Raw genomic sequence first — 9,901 nt, forward strand, 5'->3', positions numbered from 1 at the left:
ATCCCCACAGGAGCAATTTGGGGTGAAGTGTCTTGCCCAGGGACACAACGACATGCTGACTCCAGTGGGACTCGAACTTGCTATCCCCTGATTCTAAGTCCAGCACACTACCCACTGAGCCACAGCCTCCCTTGATATTATAATAGGTTTTCTGTATGCTTCTTATATCTAAAACCTTTCTTTCATAGGATTGTAGACAAAAGGTGTAGACTGTGAAAAAAAATTGTTTTTCTAATATCAGTCAGAGTGCTGTAAACCCCTCGTTAGAAAAAAAAAGCGAAAATATTGGAGAATTACACACATATGGTACAAAATGAACAATATTCTTAAATTGCTTACTGCCCTGTGTTAACCAGCCAATCAGCAACGTAGTTTGTTAGCCAGTTGGGCAATTAGAGGCACTTTATGAGAGCTAATTTATTAGAAAACGCTGCTTAAGGTTATCAAACATTCACTACATGTGTGTGTTTGTGTTCCATACAGTATGTGTTAAACTAGCATTGCTTCATCCAGTACACATAATGCAACATAACCTCTTTGTGTGTCTTCACAGGGCCCGAACTCTATCTTGGTGGCTTTAGTGATGCTGTTGAATGTAGGCCTTGCAATCATTTTTGTCCATTTCCTCACCTGACCACATCTGAACCCAGGTAAGAGTTTACTAAAAGTTCTAAAGACAATCTGCTTAGGACTAAAACTGAACATGAACTGGAACTGTGGTCGTGGTTAGTTTATGAATGGTTCTGTGTTATGTGAATCATTTTAAACAATTCAAAATCAGGTGAATGTTTAATGCAATGTGGTATGTATACATTGTTCATATTCTCTCCAAATTATAAGTTGTTTCTTTTTAATGAAGAACCTAAGCTGTATGTTTGGCAGTAAAAAGAGACATCAACATGCTTCTACCTAAATTCAATTTTTGCTGACTTGCACTCAGTGATTGTTTCTTTGCTGTCTTCTCACATCTTCCTATAACATATGACCGTTCTTACTTATGATATCACTTGTTGATTAAAGCAACATTGATATCATACAAAGGTAGATAAGGCAGGCTTCTCATTTCCAACAACAATGCATTCCCTCGCCGGCATGTAGCTGTAGCTAGCTAATAAGTGCAGTGCAGAGCTAGTTGGTGTTTTAAACGTATAAGATAAGATATACTTTATTAATCCAAATGTGGAAGTTACAGCAGCATAAAAAAAACAAGGCATTGACCATCATTAGAAATGTAAAAGAGTAGTAAATAAACAATTATAAAATATAAACATTTCAAAAATAGTTGACTGTTAAGTTTGTCTAACTATCTGACATATAAAATGTAAGGAGAAATGATTTAGCTTTCATACATAAGTTTCACTTTTATATTACACGAGAACGGCTAGTTTATGGTTTTGGCAAAAATGCAGCCCTATCTCTGCTGGAGTATAAACTTCTAGGAGCTTCCAAAGCTCCACACTGGGTGTGCTAGTTGTGATAGTGGCTTTTTAACAAATCCTGTAACCCCACACACTTTTTTATGTGATATTGCTAGTTAATAAGCCAGATGACATGCTGGTGTTAACCGTTTAGGTTAGAAGATGTTGAGACACAAATGATTTATTCTCATTCTCCTCTTACACTTTTCCTCTTTTGTTTTAACTGTTGTGTGAAGAGCGGTTCAGTGATAACGTTTTTCTGTCGGCCGACATGGAAGTTAGCATCACAAGGGCAAAAACAGTGTTCTTTTTCCATTGGTTTGTGGAATATTACAGAGAACAAGATATTTGCTAAACAAGGATAGTTTTGACTTATTAACACCACTTTAGGCTTTAAATGAGCTATGAGTGGAATAGCTGCGCATCACCTCTGCTAAGCTAAAGGCTGCTAATGTATGCTAATACATGTCTTGATGACATTCAACAGTTGGGTATTTACTGATGTATGTTATGTGGTAGAACATACAAATCTCGTAAGCTTGTGTTAACCACAAACCTTATTTTAGGCATTTTATCGAAAACATGTTTAAAAACTCTGGACTTAGAGACAAGGGAACTGGAAGTGGTAAAATGCTAACTTATGTCAAGGTTTTAGGACTCATTCCTGCACCACTGTATTGCTCTTAATATCTGCATACAAACTTAATGATATTTAACTTGCCTCATGCACAGCAGTCATTATGTCAGGTCTGATTTAAATGATTGGACTTGTTTATAAAGCGCTTCTTATATATAGATAACAGACTCTAGCTTTAACCTGTTCAACACGGAGGCCCCCGCCTGCGGGGGCTGCGGGTTTTTTTTCACGAAATTGTGTCTCAGGGTTTCTTAACATTTACAAACCTATTAATGTGTCATACCCATTTAACGGGAAGAAACTCAGCTATCAGACGATAAGAAACCATCTTTACCGAAACAAAACAGTCTCACAAGAAGCGTCTAAATGAGCCCTGAGCGAATGCTAACACACTTAGCACAGAACTCTAGGTATACCTTTATTACATATCAGATCTGCACAACAAGATATCGATTAGCAAGCTGAGATTCCACAGATTCTAGGGGTATAAGTATCATCACTGAGTGATCGGAACTCGCGACAGGGGAAGCAAACACAGACATCACAACACAGAGCTTTACGGAGCAAAAACAGGACATTATCTTACCTATGCTGTTGTTCTGATCAAAAGCTGTGTTCAATGGCATTAAAACGATAAAAACGCTGCTGAAGGTTAATCCATAGGTTAATCCAATGTGTCTGAAATGATTACTGATAATCCATCTTCATATTTATGTCAATAACGGAGTTTTCATATATAGTTGCTATGAGAGCTACCAGAGTGTTTGACAGCTTCCGGTTCCGGGGCATTCTGGATCACTCATTCACCAATGGGTAATATTTAGATGTATTTTAGGAACTTCCCTTCGATTTTATTGGCTCTAACGGTTAAAAAGAGATGTCAATCATCAACATCGACCGAGGGGTCCATAGATATGGAAAATCTACCCAACGGACGGACACTACAATTTACATTGTTTTACTATGTTCAATCTGAATTTACTTTAAAATAAAGAAATGATATATTGATTCTGACTTTTCTACATCCAACTCACAGGTTTATCATTGCTTCGAGAAAAAAGATTATTAATTTACCCCTTTTAGAAGGGGCATTTGTTCTGGGAATGTCATTTTCAAGCCTGAGACCTGAAAAACAGGCTCAGGGCTAAACAGGTTAATATATTATGTGTGTAGTTACAATGTGTCATTCAATAACATTTATCCCTAATCCCAACTCTTCTGAACCCTGCAGTGGACTCATCCAAATGCCCAGGTCGCTAACTCTCCATCAGCCAAAGGGGCCTTCTACAACAATGGCGCCCCTCAGAACAGCAGACACGGGCAAAACGGAGGACTGGAAATAGACGAGTGAAGGTGGAGAAGACGCGTGGGGGGGGGGAACACGTGGAGGCGAGAGAGAGGAAAAATTAGAGAGAAAGAAAGATGAAACCTCCACTACCTCCACCCCCAGCCCCCCCTCTCTGGATGGACTGAATGACTGTCTTTGGTGCTGAAGTCCAACTTGATTGGACTGGCGATGATTTGTGACTCCACTTAGAGTGCAGTGAAAGCTGAAGCAAGCAGTTACTGGTTTTGAAAAAAGGGCCCCTGAGCTCCCAACTATGGATTCTTTATCAGGTTTAGCAATAACAGGAGCGTCTGGAGATTGGCGTGAAAGTGAGTGAGCGTGAGACGCCTGGCATGTGTGTGTGTGTGTGTGTGTGTGTGTGTGTGTGTGTGTGTGTGTGTGTGTGTGTGTGTGTGTGTGTGTGTGTGTGTGTGTGTGTGTGTGTGTGTGTGTGTGTGTGTGTGTGTGTTTGTGTGGGTGTGTGTGCGTGTGTGCGTGGGTGTGGGTGTGTGTGTGTGCGTGTGCGTGCACGTGCGCGTGTGTGTGTGTGTGTGTGTGTGTGGGTGGGTGTGTGCTCATCTGTCTGTAGCTCCATTTCCATCCAACTTTTCAGAAAAATGTGGATAAATGCTAAAATAAAAAGAGAATTAGTTTGATCATCCAGAAACACAGAGCGACTTACGGTGTTACTTTGAAATGAATGCCATGTTGGGCGTAGGCCATGCTTTCAGTCAATTGAACTACCATCAGATACTTCCGGATGGACAATATATTTAGAACAGATTGTTGAAATCAGAAAGCCAATTTGGAGCTGTAGTACACTTTAATTGAGCTCTTCACCGGAGCCTTTATTTCTGATTCAGTCAACGCTGCCAAACTATCTTCAGTGAGCATGGAAAAGTTGTTGCGATGGATGAGGAACTTTTGTTAAACTTCTACTCTTACATAAAAATCCACACAAAAGTCTTTGGATGGAAACCAAGCTGGTAGATATCTCAGTGTATTTCACGTCTGCTTCTGCTTTGTGTGTGTGTGGGCATGTGTGTGACTTTTTGTGTGCTTGCGTGGGTGTATGTGTTCCGACTGGGTATGTTCAGAGATGCACTTTGAGCTGATGGAAGCCGACAGCTGCCTTACTATATACAGAGTGACGTGGTGGTGGGTGAGGAGGCCCAGGCAGGAATGTGAAACGCTCGGCTGATTCTCCCCTGGCCATGTCCTGGGAGAGGGGCTCTATTTCTAACAGTCTGTCAATCGATCAGTTCATATCTGTTTTGATCTGTTTCCGTGGGGCCTGCCTGCTGTTTTATATTCATATTTATTTGTCTTCCTATATATATATATAAATATATATATATACATTCGAAAATCAGACAATCAGAGGGGTATAACATTTTGCAAACCCGATTGCTCCATGGTGCATTGAAGAGTCTTTAATTGTACAGATGAAAGACTCCTTTTGACATGGTCTTCACTAAATATTTGTTTATGTTTATTTTATTTATGTTCCCTCATTACATTGCCTCATTTAATCCTTATGATCAAACATGGAGAATGGTAGCTGTATAGCACCATATCGGATCAGAGGCCCTATTGTGCTTTGGGGGTTTTCCCTTTCCTGTAGTGTGTTCTATAGGTGTTTGTGCATGTACATGGGCTGCAAAGGATAACATCGCTGTGTTCCCATCGTTTTAGCAGGATGTGGCCCCATTAATGACGCCCTATTTCCTACATTTAGATTCACCTCCTGTTATCACGAGGTCCTTAGATAAAGAGGCACACCAATACTTGGAATGTAAAATTCCCTGTTGGTATTTGTAGTCTGCTGTGGTTTGAATCAGGACCGATGGACGGACAGATACATACATATTGAATTCTTCCTGACACTACAGAGCACAAAGTGGAATGTGTCCCATACTTCCAACATGTCATCAAGTGCTGCAGCTCATACTCTTTTTTGTTTCATTTTATTTCATATATCATACTCCACAGTATATTAAAAGTTATTTTATCATTTTAGAATCATGTTCAAATCATTTTTAGGGAAATATTTTTTAATTGATGTAAAGGATTTCTCTTATGTCATACAGTTTCTACAGAGTTAGTGTAGGTGCCTCTGTCACTCACAGTGGTTATTTTGCAGTATTAACATTTTAACTAGTGCAAAGACATAGGATTTTAATAACACAGACTCATAATCACAATAGTAATCAGCCCTTTGAAGAATGAACTGCTTTCCTTAGGTTGTTTTCCGTTACAGCTTATATTCAGCCACAGAGCCCTGAGGCTGAAAACATATTATTTATTTATTCATATTTTGATGGGAAAATATGCAGCTTTTACCAATAAAATAATGTTTGCTAGCAGAGCTGAATAATGATTAACAGTAGGTGTCTAATATTTCATGTATTTGTATCACTGATTTGATCATGATACCTGTTCTGAGTAACAATTGCCTCATGATTCATTTTCAGATATTGTTAAATATTCAATATATTACAGCAAGCTAAAATGTCTACATGTCTATACGCTTTATTTTATGGGTTTGTAAATTACTAAAATGATGCATAAAGTTATACTTCTTACTAGGGAACTTTTCATAAAATAATTAGTAAATTATGGGCTTGAAATATCTTGTTTGGATGTTTTTATTACTTACATTTTGCATTCAGTTATAACTGTAACAAGATGCTTTATTTTGCATAATTAATTGCAATCACATTTTTGGTTAAATGATTTACATTTTATTTGTTGTCTGATTAGTGATATGATAACAGTAATTGTTGTCTCTGGCCATGCTATAATCCTGTAAATGTAACCGTAGTAGCCGAGAGCGAGGTTAGCTTTCACTTTGTTTGGCGTCTGCATTTCAGATGGGCCTTAAGATCTTTATGAGTTATGGTTTTCATGTTTTTAATTTATTCTAAGCTGCTGGTGTGTGATTGGTGCTTTCAACATAAAGAGTTTGCCCTTTGAAATCATCCACTTCTAACACGCATGACGCCGCACCGAAAACATATTTATATATTTTGATGAAGATAATTTATTTGAACTCTTAAATAAGTTTACTTTTGGAGAAAAATCATCGTCTTAAATCTGTGTCCACCCTGATAACATTGTGGTTCTGAGTTTAGCATGCAGATATCGGCTGGTTGTGTTTAGTTAGATTGGACGTCAGAGTAGAATATATTGTGTGTGTGTGATTAGGATTCAGAGTTTGGTATGGATTGCAGAAGGTAAAGACACTGTGGGAAACTTGTTTGCTAAATGATGCTTTTAAAACGTTTTATTTAAAAAGCTCCATTTCCATTGTTTGAGAACATCAGAAACATGCGTCTTCTTCATTCAAGCACTGGGAATTTAGTGCGGTCCACCATCTCCATGTTTGATAATAACACAGATACTCCGAATAATAAATAGTAAATAGCTCAAAGTCTATAATAAACTCGTTCAAATAATCTTGAGAGTACAGCTACCACCCTGTACTCAAAGATCAGCCAAGTGAGAACAAACATTGATTTATTTGATATACCATACAAATGAGATAAGAAATGTGTTACTACATGCACATAGCGTCCCCGGTGGCTCTAAAAAAACAATTGGATCTTTTGAAAATAAGTGGATTTTCTTTTTAAATAGTTGATGTGTGTCCTAGATTAAACAGGCCATCAAATTGTGGCGGACCCTCTACAAAAGCAATACATTTCCCATGAGGTCTTAAATAGTGTTTTCACTAAATAAGTGGAGCTTTTGTAAATCTGTAAATTTCCTTTCATATGTATTTAAGATTTCGATTTTCGGTTCCCGGTTTTAGGGTCTAAGAGATCCGAGTTGACAGCTTTTTATCAAGGCTGGTTTTCACTTTGGAGTGACTTATCAGCAGGACGAGACACTTTTTAAAAATAATGAATGAATTTAAAAGCCATTGAGTGGGAAATAGCCTATAGATTTTACAAATCACATATGTTCAATTAAATGTATTTTAAAGGTCTTCTTTTTCTTTGGAAAAGGGTTACAGTAGATGGAAGGAACAGAGTTCTGAGATAATGTGCAGACATAGTGAGCAGATATGGTGTAGAGTTGTGACTTCTGGTGAAGCTTCTTGAAGATCGCCTGAACTTACAGGTGGAAATAACCAATGTGATGGTGTAGAGTGGTGCAGTGATGACGTGTATTTATTGAGGCCGACCTGGAAGTTAGCATCACAAGAACTCACTCAACAAAAGGGAAGGGAAATTGGATTTTGGAAAATGCAGAAACTAGGGTCTTCTGCAAAAACACATTTATGATACACATTTTGTTCATCAGGATCATTTTCACATATATCCTCAATTTTATGATTTTTGAAGCTTAAATGCAATCGCCAGAAGTGAAAGCTAGGATATAAAGGAACTACATCACCGCCACATGGCTGCGAGTCACCACTGCTAAGCTAAAAGCAGCTAATGTTCGGCGTTATGATTCGATGTAGTCTATTTTAGTAACTTGTTACAGCTCTTTTAAGCTTTTTGAAGCATAAATGAAATTACCAGAAGTAAAGTGCTAACGTCAGGCTATACACCTGCTACATTGCGGCCGTGTCACCACCGCTAAGCTAAAGGCGGTTGGGTGTGATGAAGTTTAGTATTTAGCAACTGCTAACAAGTGTTGTTTTAATCACACATAGAAACTTGGGACATTCAACACTGGGGTATTTACTGACTTATTTTATGTTGAGGTAAAAAAAGCGTTAACTATGAGAGGAGGGAACTGGAAGTGGTCAAATGCTAACTCATGCTCATTCCTGCCCCACTCTATTAAATCACAGTTAGCATGCAGCGGGATGGTATTCTGATCTCAAATCTGCATTAGACCCACTCTACAGCAAGAAGCTTAAACATATCATGATAATCTTCCTAATACTGTTTTTGTTATCTTTTGCTTTCTTTGCTGGAGTTTGGGAGTTGTTCAGTTTAAAGCAGACGCTACTAACATCATGCTTCACTCAGGTCTGATCTTAAGGAGGTTTGTATTGTTAGAGAAGGACACAGAAAGAATGGGCAGATGAAATGTTTCTGAGGGGAACTGGGAAGAGAATGTGACAGTCTTGTTGTATCAGGAATGTTTTTGTAGGCTAAACTATAATTGGCCCAAATTTGAAATTGAACCCGGGTTATTTGTTGCATGATATCAGTCACTGTGGAGCTGTTTTTAAGCTGCTCTGTGAAATAGGTGTTGACAAATCAAGGAGGAGCCTTTAAAGTGCATATGTATGTGTACTGTATGGAATGAGCTCGAACATCTATTTGTACATTATGACCCCGACAGGACAATCTCTTACATTTCATTTTTGTCTCTGTATAGATTTTTACATCACTGTATATTGTGTTTTGTTTCTAAGGCGTTCTGAGAGCCTTTTTTCTAACACTGTATGCCTGTATTTGGATTTGTTTGGCTTTGAACGCACCTATCATCTTGGCTGCTGCTGGTGATACGGTGCACATATTATTATTATTATCAGTTATTTTACTTGACAACATTTTTTGTTTGTTTTTTGGCAGTTGTTTCTATGGAGATACATTAAAAAAGAGGGTTTACATTTTACTTCATGAGTTTGTGTGTTCTTTGAAACTCACTTCACGAGCGGCAAGGGATTCATGATGACTTTCATCACGGCGGTGAAATGTAAAACATATTTGTGATCCCTATGATAACAGTGTGACAGTGTCATGCAGTGACATAATGACAGGGGCATTCCCTGTTGCTTAAGCCTGCAGCGCTCTATTCCATTAGGGATGCTCGAACTAAAAAAATAACTAAAGTGTGAAAGTTGGCTCGGCTCTCCGTGACAGGAATAGTTGTGGTGGCTGACAGCTGCTGGCCTGCCTGGAGACTGCAGCAACACTCAGAGGCTTCAGAGACAGGGAGCTACCATGCTAATGTTCTGAAGGTAAAACACGTCTGTCTAATTCTTCTGTGTTCACAGGAAATGTCAAATTGCCCACACATCCAATTGGGAAGCTACAGAGGTTAAATGGTGCAAGTGGCATTACTTAATACTTTATATATGTGAACCATTCAATGTCCTTGTTTCATGCATGAATTGGTCATTCATGTGATCTGATTTTCATCTAAATCACAATGTTAGACAAACACAATGTGCTCAAGCTTATAACACACAAACATGTATAATCTCTTATTGCTTTATATCACACCCATTAAACATTTACACACTTCAGAAGATGCGTCTTGTGAATAGAAACGTGTAAATGTTGGTGTTATTTCTCTATATCAAAGTTGCACTGATTAAACAAAGTGTGCTAACTCCTACTGTAACTCAATCAGCTTTTGTTCAAATCGGGGGGTTCATACACTTTTTCCAAAGTACCCTGTGGATGTGATTTATTCAAAATGGACAAGAGCAATACAATAGTGTGTGTGCTTTTTTACAATTGTAAATTGGATGAACATCAGATTACATTTAATAACCAATTCATGCATAAAATCAGGAAATTCCAAAGGGTTCACATACTTTTTGAC

General features: G+C 38.2%; 1 pseudogene; it reads left to right on the forward strand.

Annotated features, from left to right (window-relative positions):
* Nucleotides 1–8,965, forward strand: part of LOC117546365 — a 45,776-nt pseudogene extending 36,811 nt beyond the window's left edge.
* The last annotated feature ends 936 nt before the right edge of the window (nucleotides 8,966–9,901 follow it).

Source organism: Gymnodraco acuticeps, unplaced genomic scaffold (assembly GCF_902827175.1).
Source record: "Gymnodraco acuticeps unplaced genomic scaffold, fGymAcu1.1, whole genome shotgun sequence".
Lineage (NCBI taxonomy): Eukaryota > Metazoa > Chordata > Actinopteri > Perciformes > Bathydraconidae > Gymnodraco > Gymnodraco acuticeps.